Source organism: Macrotis lagotis, chromosome 8, assembly GCF_037893015.1.
Source record: "Macrotis lagotis isolate mMagLag1 chromosome 8, bilby.v1.9.chrom.fasta, whole genome shotgun sequence".
Lineage (NCBI taxonomy): Eukaryota > Metazoa > Chordata > Mammalia > Peramelemorphia > Peramelidae > Macrotis > Macrotis lagotis.
The window spans coordinates 48076342-48088558 of NC_133665.1; the positions used below are offsets into that span (position 1 = coordinate 48076342).

Below are 12217 nucleotides of genomic sequence, written 5' to 3' on the forward strand. Positions count from 1 at the left end.
AAGAAGGATGAGGTAAAGAAAAAAACCAAGGATTTAGAAAATTAGTCCTTTAGCTTGTGGAGAGAGCAATTTCAGTCATAGAATGTCACATAAGAAATAGAATGTCATAGCTAGACAGAGCATTAGACTGGAGTCTGGTTAAAGCTGTCTTTTCTCATTTACAGATGGGAAAACTGAAGTCTATAGAGAAGTGAGAGTTCCATATTCAGTCCCTCAGGGAATTCTCATTTAAGAAGCCTACCTGAACCAGTAACAATCAGCAACCCCCTTCTAATTTGGTTAGCCAAATGTCAGTATGGTCCCCTCCTTCAAAGGCCACTTTCCAAACAAAATAAATATTAAAGAATAATATAGATATTATTAAAGACTAGATATATATCTCTGAGGTTTTCAAAATGCTTTACATACATTATTTCATCTGAGTATCACTACAAGTGCTATGGGGTAGCTGTAGGATTGTATCTTCAGATGAAGCCTTTTGACAGAGCTGTGTTAAATCTAAGATAGAGAATGAGATATACATTTTCAGACACTGCCAAAACGGGAAGGAAGGCCAGAAAGCACAGATATGACAACTCTTGAAGACAACAGGTAAATTGGTATATTTTAAAAAGGAAAATTAAGCTATACATAGTGAAGATCTACAGTTTGTGATGTTCAGTCATTTGGGATTTTCTTGACAAAGATGCTGAAGTGGTTTGTCATTTCCTTCAGCTCATTTTAGCTGAGAAAACTAAAGCAAATAGGGAAATGTGACTTGTCCAGGATCACAAGACTCAGAAGACCTGGGGCCAGATTTGAACTCTGGAAGATTCTAAGTCCAATACTCTATCCATTGTACCACCTATTACTTATGTGGAAATTCCTGTATTATCTGGGTAATTCCAGAAATATGACATGTAAAAAAGTGATGTGATGAATATATGACATATCACTTGGTGAAGAGTTTGGAAAACAGATCATAAGTCTACCATGGAGGTAAGGCTATAATGGCCATTGGGGAACTTGAATTATTCAGCATTTGCTGGTGCTCATACTCTTCTTTATTTTTTTTTAATTTTTTGAAGGCAATGGGATTAAGTGGTTTGCCCAAGGCCACACGGCTAGGTAATTATTAAGTGTCTGAGGCTGGATGTGAACTCAGGTACTCCTGACTCCAAGGCTGGTGCTCTATCCACTGTGCCACCTAGCTGCCCTGCTCATACTCTTCTAAGCAGAGTAGCTAATATTTTCTTAAGTTGTTTTAATGATAATTTCATTATTCAAAAGAAGCAATGAAGGGAACTTCTAATATATGCCTTATTATATTCTCACCAATAGGGAGAACTGCTTGTTGGAGTGAAAATAAAGAGAACTTTGTGAGTTTTTGTTAGTGTGAATAAGAATAGAGGTAGGTATAATATAATGTGCACCCAAAATTCAAGAAGAAAAGATTTTAATAGGTTTAGAGAAAATATAGGTAAGATCCTAATGCCTAAGAGTCTACAGGAAAAGTCTGTCCATGAAGGATGTGAAGTTTTCATGAATGAAATTCTGAGCACAAAAAAAAGAATTCTGATAAAGAAATGTGTAAAATAGATGATGATAAAAATCAACATAACCATTGCTTTTCTGTACATTGTAAACAAAACTTAGCAAAAAGAGAAAAAAAGGAGTTCCATAAAATAACTAGAAAATAGGGCAGCTAGGTGGCACAGTGGATAGAGCATGGGCCCTGGAGTCAGGAGAACCAGAGTTCAAATGTGACCTCAGACACTTAATAATTACCTAGCTGTGTGACCTCGGGCAAGTCACCTAACCCCACTGCCTTGCTAAAAACAAAAAAATTAACTAGAAAATACATATAAATTTTTTGTGAGCTCACTTAAGATATAAAGGAATTTTAACTTCAAAATACTTTGTATAGATATAAAATATTCTTTACATCAAAAAAGACAAATATTAAGGAGTTAAGTGCTCACAATTGGTTATGCTCATATATTAATAGTTCTATCTAAATTAATTTATAGATTTTAATACCATGCAATCAAACTATGGAAAGATCATTTTGTCCAACTAGACAAAACTAGTACAAAATTCATCTGGAGTAATAATATGAGACTGACAAAAGTGAGAAGGAGCCTAGAGTACCACTTCTCAAACAATACTGTTAAACAATGATCATCAAAACTACTGGGTACTAGTTAAAAAATAGAGGTCAATCCAGAACAGACTAGGTACATAAGATCTAGGAAAATGTGAACACAGCAGAGTGTTTGATAATACAAATTCACAGACTACTAGGGTAAGAACTGTTAGACTAAATCTTTGGAAAATTTAAAAAGGAAGCAAAAAATTAGTCAACATCTAATACCAAATACCACAAAGTTCCAACTAGATAGATAAATTATGTATAAAAGGTTATTTATGATTTGAGAAGTTAAAGAGGTATCTTTCATTCTTCATATAGGGGGAAGAGTTCCTGACTAAACTAGGGATAAAGATCATCAAAGGCAGGAAAATGGATAATTTTGAATACATAAAATTGACAAATTCTTGCACTAATAAAACTAATGCAGCTAGAATTGGAAAGGAAACAAGTAGGAAAAAACTGCATCAAATTTCTGTGATCAAGGTCTGATATTCAATTATATATGTGGAACTGACAAATAAAATGAGAACAAGAGCCACTCAAATGATAAATGGCTAAAGGATATGAAAAAAAGTCATCAGGTTGTAGGTACAGAATAAAATATTTTTCAGACATGACTTAAGCCAATGCAAATTTCTTTTGCTTAACTATACTTTTTTTTGTTATAAGGGAGGACTTTTATTTGGAGAGAAAGGAAAATTGGGAGAGTACAAAGATTTTGATAGTGATACAAAAAAAAAAAGAAAAAGTTAGGACATGCTAATATGACCACATTAAATTTATATATTCTAGACATACTACAGGGACACCTCCTCTCTTCTGCGGATTTGCTACTATCTTCCCTCCATTCTAGCTAGAAGAGCTTCTGATATCTCTGTGGCCCTCTGCCATGAGGCTCTTTCCTAGGACTAGGACAGTCATGATAGCATTGCTGCCAATACCAGCTACTTGGTGTAAGTTAGCAGAGAGAAAAGCAGAAGGAAAAAGGAAATTCCCATTGTGGGAAATCTATAACCCTCAGGAGAGGCCATCCCTTACTACAGGAATCCAACTGTAATCACAGATTAATAATGAAGATCTGGCTTCACTGTCCTAAGTACATTCACATCTTGGGGATGCTAACTTGACACAAACATTTGTTTCAAACTGAAACCGAATATTTTAAGGTCACAAATAAAAAAGTTTACATATTTTTTTTTTTGTAGCTAAACATAATGAGCTTTATTCTTTTCAACCAGGACAATCAGCCAAAGGCAGATTAGCTTTGCTGTGTATTACCATTTCTTTATTACTGTAACTGCCCACATTGCTGATCTGAAACCTTTCACAAGGTATAGCTTACTTGCAGCATTTTATAAAGATACATGGCAGGGGGTTACCCACACTTTGCAATATCCACAGAATGACCAACTAGGAAACTGTGCAGCTAAGTATTTTTAGATTCTACTATCAGCAATACTTAAAGGTTCAGATTATTTCCACTAATATTAGCCATTTTTTAGGCAACAGAGAAAATAATAGGGATGTTAACCCTTTCAATCAAGAGCTAATGAGTAGCTCAAGAGTCAGATTTTAATGGAAGAATCATGTTTTTGTTCTTGTGAAAGGATGCCAGTCAAATAGGTACTTTCTATTTTCCTAAAATGTTTGTTTTAAGTCCCCAAAGAGCTCTAAAAAACTCTAGGAAAAAAAAGAATGAGGCTAGGTCCAGACTACCCTAGTGAGATGGTATTAAAAGAGGGGGCCAATGAATCAGAAGCTGTGGGAAGGTTTTTTTGGTTTTGTAGGTTTTTGCAAGGCAAATGGAGTTAAGTGGCTTGCCCAAGGCCATACAGCTAGGTAATTATTAAGTGTCTGAGACCGGATTTGAACCCAGGTACTCCTGACTCCAGGGCTAGTGCTTTATCCACTAAGCCACCTAGCCACCCCTGTGGGAAGGTTTTGAGGCACCAATGGTTCTTTCCCTAATTTTGAAGACACAGAAATATTTTATATTGGAGTAATATTTTTAAAGGTGCATATTTTTATTATCATTAAGTCAATGAAACAAGTTTTCATTTGTAATTTAACAACTGTAAATTTTGATTATGTTTTATCTGCTTTGGGATCATATTTGAATACTTTTTTGCTAAAGGCTATTAAGATACTTTCCTCCCATTTTATAGGAATCTTAAAAATATGGGAGCATTCAACTCATTTCTTTTTTTTTCTTTTTTTGGGTTTTTGTAAGGCAAATGGGGTTAAGTGGCTTGCCCAAGGCCACATAGCTAGGCAATTATTAAGTGTCTGAGACTGGATTTGAACCCAGGTACTCCTGACTCCAAGGCCGGTGCTTTATCCACTATGCCACCTAGCCACCCCCACTCAACTCATTTCTATAAGGTCAGGAAAATGCCAGTCAGTCAGTAATTTGAAAAAAAAAAATGACCCCCAAACATTTAGTAGAAGCTCTATTAATTCCCCAGGTATTTATACCAAACATATAAACAAACACACTGGAGACACATCAGGTGCTGAACAGGTGTCTTACTATTTATCATTAGATAAATTTGCTGTTGTTCTGTTATTTCAGTCATGTCTGACTTCATGATGCCATTTTGGTTTTCTTTGCAGAGACACTGAGGTGGTTTGCCTGGGGTGGTTTGCTGTTTCCTCCTCCAGTTCATTTTTATAGATGAGGAGCTGAGGCAAACAGGGATAGGTGAGCTGACAAGAGTCACCTAGTGATCCCATGCTGAATTTGAATCCAGTTTTTCCTGACTCCAGCTCTGGCACTCTATCCACTGTGCCACTTAGCTGCCAATATTAGATAACACCTGGAGCTAAATTGTTTCTACCAGATACTTAGGGAACCTGTTTTAAGTAGTGGACTAGGTAATAGAAGTAGGTAAGTGCTACTCTTTTTAGTGAGATCACTCATATAATTTGATAGAGATCAAGCTATAACATTGATAGAGATTAAATTATAGCATTAGCAAATAGTACTAAAACACAGTGATCACAAGGCAAGCAAAATGGAAATAAATGTTCAGGGAGGTGAAAAATCCATAATATATTAGTAAACAAAAATGTGTTTCATTGACCACATACTAACAACAAAAATATCCCAAGCATTTCCAAAATTCAGAATATTTTTCTAAAGTTAAAAATAACATGTAATTATTTGCATACTTTGAAATTTATTGAAACATTAAAGTAAAATTTTTTGAATGATTATCAGTTTTAAAGTTTTTTTTAATTTGGGGAGCTGTATACAAATGCTAGCTTATATCCATTAATAAAAAAATAAAAGTTCATTAAATAATCTCTGGATAAACAATGTGAGTTTAAGGATGCAGGTAATACTTGGTGTGGCTTCTGCAGTTTTCCAGAGGAAATCAATCTCTGCTCCCATCCCCTTTGCTAGTCAGACATCATATAGAAACATAGCCACCATAATATCTTTTGTTATAGTCCAAAGGAAAATGAATACTTAGAAGTGGTACTATCCACTAACAGTTATATATTAACCTTTAACTACAATTCATTTTTTTTACAGTAGTGAGAACTATATCAACATTAAATCACACTGAAAAAGCTTAAATAATGAACAGTTTCTTGCAAGTTCTGAAATACATGTGTATCCAACAAAATACTGCATATATTTCACACCCCCCTTCTAGGAAAACTTCTTAAAATTTTTTTCCTGGTCTTTTTAAATAAAATTCCCCAAAACATGTTAAGCTGAAGATTATAGTGGAAAAGACCAATAATTTTATTGTTTTGTTTTTTAAGGGTTTTTTTGCAAGGCAAATGGGGTTAAGTGGCTTGCCCAAGGCCACACAGCTAGGTAATTAAGTGTCTGAGACCGGATTTGAACCCAGGTACTCCTGACTCCAAGGCCGGTGCTTTATCCACTAAGCCACCTAGTCGCCCCATGGACCAGTAATTTTAAACACAATATTGTTCTCTTTAGTGAAGAAAGGTAGATGGAAAGTAATGGACTCATTTGGCCCATTGTTTACATGAGTAGCAAGCAGTGAGGCATAGGGACGTGTTTGGCCTTTTATAACTTGAAAGCTGGGAATCTGGCTTTTGCTGGAACGAGCAGGTCAGAAAGGAAATAAATTGTTCCAGCCATTCCTTCAAAGAGGGAGAAAGGTGTATCAGGAGTCCTGCTCACCGTAGTCTAGGCACCACTCAGCAAACTTACAAGCTCTATACAGATATGTCATGTCATGGGTGAGATTGTATAATGTTAGGAAGGCATATGCATTGCCAGCAACACTGGCAGAGCCCATATCCTTTCTTGAGTAACCCATACTTCCAGATCACATCAGCACACTTCAAATCACCATTAAGATACTTCTCATTAAATACCGTTTAAGCCTGGGTGAACATGTAGATAACTCCAGGGGCCCCATGGCACCAATGAACAAGATCTCTGGTATCATCCATACATGGAGGGTAGTTGCCAGAAGGAAATTTCAGCTCACAAACGTAGTGTATACTGGGTTTGATGACATTATGCAACTTCACTTGGCTTACCTGAAGGCTAGGCTGCAATCAAGAAGCAGTAAATACCTGCCAGTCTGTGGGCAGCCCCTACATAATATTCTTGATACCATTCATACATCAATGGTGTCCTTGAAGAGAAGTTTCTTCCTGGCAAGAGTCTCACCTGATGATAGTACCATATCACAAACCTGTTGAATATGTATATGTTGCTGAGGTATCTTTTCTTGTCCAAAGTACTTGTTCACAAAAAGCAAAGAATAGATGTAGCGGTTGGGGCAGCTAGGTGGCACAGTGGATAAAGCACCGGCCTTGGAGTCAGGAGTACCTGGGTTCAAATCTGGTTTCAGACACTTAGTAATTTCCTAGCTGTGTGGCCTTGGGCAAGCCACTTAACCCCATTTGCCTTGCAAAAACCTAAAAAAAGAATAGATGTAGCCCATTCCTCCACAGAGCATTTCATCAGGAGCTCCGGGGTCAAGCTTAATCAGGTTTAAAAGGCTGCCCATCCAGTGTGATGGTGCAGTCCTGACGGTCAGCTGACTCTAGGCCAAGTTCCATTTGTTGAAGAAGCTGTGAGAAGTCAGGAGTAGGCCAAGGCCTGCGCCGTGCTGTAGTCCGGTGGGGTTCGAGAAGGCGGCGTGGGAGCACGCGGACGTGAGCCGGGGCCGGGCCGGGCCGGGGCCGGGCGGCTCCCAGGAGGGCTCCCGGGGCCACTCTTCCCGCACCCTTCTTGCTCCCCAGAACCTTCTTCAATCTTTCCCCCCGCATAAAGCTAATTACATATATATATATATATATATATTTAAATATACAAAAGATTTACAGTTTTCATATACAATCCTCCCTTTGGGCCCTTATGTGTGTATAGATATTGAACATTTTCAAGTTCATATTTTTTTAGAACTTTTGAGAAAATAGCATCATAGCAGATGAGTCTCATTTTTTTTTTTAAGATTTTTCAAGGCAATGGGGTTAAGTGGCTTGCCCAAGGTCACACAGTTAGGTAATTAAGTGTCTGAGGTCGGATTTGAACCCGAGTCTGGTGCTCTATTCACCTAGCCACCCCTCATCTCTTCTTTTGACAGGGTCATAAACTGGTAGGTCAGAGGATTCTGTAGAAAGTTTACCTGGATTTTATCCAAGTATTTCATGGTCTCTCATTTTGTTTTTGTGGATAAAATGGAGAGATATGAGCTATAAATTAGTAATTAGATAGATTGGAGTGGATTAAATGACGGGACCTCAAATAATGGTGGTTAATGACCAAGTGTCTCAAATAATGGTTGTTTGTTAATGACTAAGTGTCAGCATATATTAGAGATGAAAATATTTTTTCCTCCTAGTAATATGTCAAGTTACTTAGAAGGCTGCATACTAATGAAATCAGAAAACCTCACAATTGCATTTCTTCCCTACTAGTATATGGTCTCCAATATTTTTCTATAGGTTTAGAGTTTGTTTTATGTATTAACACCTTTCACTGACTGCAAAGTCTTATTAGGAGATGGATGAAACAGCAATGAAATAAAACTCAGAATGGATGTTCCTGTGACCATATTAAATTTTGAGTATCCAACTTTCCTTTCTTTCAAGTGCTAAACTACAAAAGTAGAAAGTAACATATACTATCAGTGGCAACCACCCTTTTAGGCAGTTTTCCTTCACTTAATTTACTTGGAGATCTGTGGGGGAGGAAGCTGTGTTTGTCAAGATGTCTCTACTGTAGCAACCAATTTTTTTTTGTTTTTGTTTTTGCAAGGGAATGGGGTTAAATGACTCGCCCAAGGTCACACAGCTAGGTCATTATTAAGTATCCGAGGCCAGATTTAACTTAGGTCTTTCTAACTCTAGGGCCAGTGCTCTATCCACTGCACCACCTGCTGCCCCCACAACCAATTTTTTAGAAATAAATTTTTTAAATTTTGAATTTTTTTTTAGGTTTTTGCAAGGCAAATGGGGTTAAGTGGCTTGCCCAAGGCCACACAGCTAGGTAATTATTAAGTGTCTGAGACCGGATTTGAACCCAGGTACTCCTGACTCCAGGGCCGGTGCTTTATCCACTATACCATCTAGCCACCCCCAAATTTTTAATTTTTAAAAAAAAACTTGAAGTTATAACTTTGTTCAATACATACTTAAAGATAATATGGTAAATATTCCATGTAATTGAATGACTTTGAATATCATTATAACATACCACAACAAAGTGGTACAAGGGAAGGAATAGAGCACAGTATTTGGATTGAGAAAAAAACTAAATTCTTATCCTAACAACCTCTGTGACCCAGGGCAGGTCATCATCTCTACTGCTAAGAGGTGCTATGAGACTCAATGAAGTTAATATATATAAAATGCTTTGTGAACCTTAATGTTCACAAATTTAGGCTATTCTCATTAACAAATTTTGCCTTTTACATATTCCCTGAACCTCAAAACACATCTAATTTTTAACCTGAAAAGAACACAGATATGCCTTGGTATATTTCTGGAGGGGTCAGAAAGATCTTGTCCTGTACAAAAACAGCTGGAGATCAAATCCTTTATTTCATAGATACAGAAACTGAGGCCCAAGAGATCTGAAGGCAGAAATGATTTAAGAGGCAAAATGACTAGAAGGGAGCTGCTCTGATGATTGATGGAATGTGATGTCCTTGACCTAATTTTTTTAAACCACCACTACACCAAGTTTAGTCTCTCTGCAGATCTCGTTTCAACACCAGCTTCATGCACCTTGACTACTAATCCAATTTGGCTGCTTTGCCTTCCCTGTCCTCTCCCTTTTTTTTCTGATCTTTATTGGGGGGGGGTGGCTTAGTGGGGGATTATATATGGAACTGAAAGCTATGTAAAAGCAAAAAATAACAATTGTGCAAGAGAAAAAAAGTGATAAATCTCTAGGACTGTAAAACAGTTACAAAGATGCTTTATTAGGGGAGTTTCTCTAAAAAAAAGTTCCCTACCCCAGAATGTATCCTATTATAAACTCTCTAATTAAAATTTCTCTGTTCAATTCTGAGTTCAGTTTATTGTTTATCGAGAGTACCTGTTCAAGATAATCCATAATGAGGGACTGAAGCAACAGGCTAGCCACATCAATTGCATGTAACAATCCAGGCAATATCTATTTTTCATCTGCTTTATTCTTCCAACAGGGATTTTTTTTTTTGAGAAGATGTCACTGACAGTAGGTAGTCCAGTAGGTTCTGGATACAATTTCTACTATGATGTTTTCAAATAAACACATGCAGCTGTCATGATCTATTCCTCTCTGACATTGATGGGCAGCTCTCAGTGGTGAAGCTCTAATACTTGTTGTCTAATCTTACAGGCTATTTCATGATGTTAACATGTGAACCATAGAATTTTAACCATGAGTCTGGCTTGATTAGTCCAACCTCCACATTTTTTAGATGAGGAAAATGAAAGATTATTTTGATTTGGTTATGACAAATTTGTGCAAAAAAGGTCACAAATAATTACAGCTTATATATATTCAAGATCCATTTCATAGGTAAAGAAATCCTATGAAAAACTGGGCAAAATCATCTGAATTAAATCAACATGTATTCTGGAATTTGTTAACTTCATTCTAAGAGTAGGAATAGGTGAGGCTAGAGGCTAGTAAGAAATATATTGTAAAATATGGATCAGAAATAGGAATGAGGCCAAAGCTGTTAACAACACAGAAGTCTCATACCTAAATCATTAATAATTTCTTCAGGGAAAGAATCAGCAAACACATAAAGATGGTGAACACTAAGTAAAATTACACAGTAGTCTGCTGCAATCAGAACCACTGACTTTGTAACAGCAAAGATCTAAACTGCCCAAAGTTAAAACAAAAATGATAAAAGCTATAACATCAAACTAAAACAACCTAATCAAAGTTAATTATGAAAAATGGAATACAGATGGGAAAAACATATAGCCAGTAGGTAGAGCAGTGTGAATAGAGAGCTTGGCCTGGAGCCAAGCCCGAGTTCAAATCTTAGATAGTTTCAGTCTTAGATAATTGATTAGCTGTCTGAGAAAGTCACTTTGTTAGCCTCAGTCTTCTCAACTGTAAAATGGGGAATAATAGCACCTACCTCCTAGGATTTTTGTTTTGTTTTGTTTTTTGCAAGGCAATGGGGTTAAGTGATTTGTCCAAGATCACACAGCTAAGTAATTATTAAGTGTCTGAGGCCGGATTTGAACTCAGGTTCTCCTGACTGCAGGGCTGGTGCCCTATTCTCTATGTCACCAAACTGCCCCACCTCCTAGGATTGTTGTGAAAATCAAATGAGGTAACTTACAGCTTAGTCCAGTACCTGCTCTAGTACATAGTAGGCACTCTATAAATGCTAGTTATGATTAACACTATAGTTGATATGCCAGGTCCCATGCTAAATGCACTGAAGGAGCTCACATTCTAATAAATAACTAGGTACACACAGGATTAAACAGAATAGATGAAGATGATTTCAGAAAAAAGCATTAGCCACATGGGCTGGGGAGATGGGAAAGAGGAAAGGTCTAAAGAAGGTGAGCTATGATTTGAGTCCTCAAGGAAGCTTAGCGAAGAGGTGGAAGGAGAAAAAGGAGCAAGGGGGAACAATATTGGTACGGTACAGGGAGTATTATGTATAAGGGATCCTCAAGTAGATCCTCAAGGCTGGAATCAACTTTCATGGAGTGGAAGTATGAGAAGTCAAGAAAAATAGGAAGGAACCAGGGATGTGAATAAGCATTTAATACAAGCAATGCCAGGGCAACTAGATCCTTAAGTCAGGATGACCTGAGTTCAAATGCAACCTCAGACACATAATTACCTAGGTGTGTGACCTTGGACAAGTCAATTATATTGCCTTGCAAAAACCAAAAATACAAAATAAAATAAGAGCAGTGCTATGCTAAGGCTGGGGATACAAATGAAAAGGGAAAATACTATGCTTTAATTTGCATTGAGATTCCATAGTTCTATTAACATTTTTCATCTTGAATCTTTTGGGTACTACTGAGAAGAGCCAAGTCTATAGTTGATCATCACACAATATTGCTGTTAAGGTGTACAGTGTTCTCCTGGTTCTGGTCACTTCATTCTCCATCAATTCATGTAAGTCTTTTCAGGTTTTCTGAAATTCACCTGCTCATCATTTTTTTTAGTAGTTTGATAATTATATTTTAACATAATAGGTACTTCCATGTATTTTCTTCTCTACGTATTTTTTTTAGCTTTCAGCATTCATTTTTTATAAGATTTTGAGTTCCAAAGTTTTCTCACTCCCTCCTTTATCTGCCCCCATAGCAAGTAATTTAAAAATGGGTTTTATAAATATATATAAACAATCATGTTATTACTTCCATGTTAGTCATATTGTGAAAGAAGAATCAGAATAGGGGCAGCTAGGTGGTGTAGTGGATAGAGCACTGGCCCTGGAGTCAGGAGGACTAGAGTTCAAATCCAGCCTCAGACACTTAATAATTACCTAGCTGTGACATTGGACAAGTCACAACCCCATTGCCCTGCAAAAAACCAAAAAAAAAATCAGAACAAAAAGGAAAAATCACAAGAAAAAAAAGTGAACATAGTATGCTTCAATCTTTATT

The 12217-nt window shown here is 36.9% G+C and overlaps 1 pseudogene; it reads right to left on the reverse strand.

Annotated features, from left to right (window-relative positions):
* Window positions 1-5379: 5379 nt before the first annotated feature.
* Window positions 5380-7396, reverse strand: LOC141496440 (glutathione S-transferase LANCL1-like; annotated as a pseudogene).
* Between the last annotated feature and the right edge of the window lie 4821 nt (window positions 7397-12217).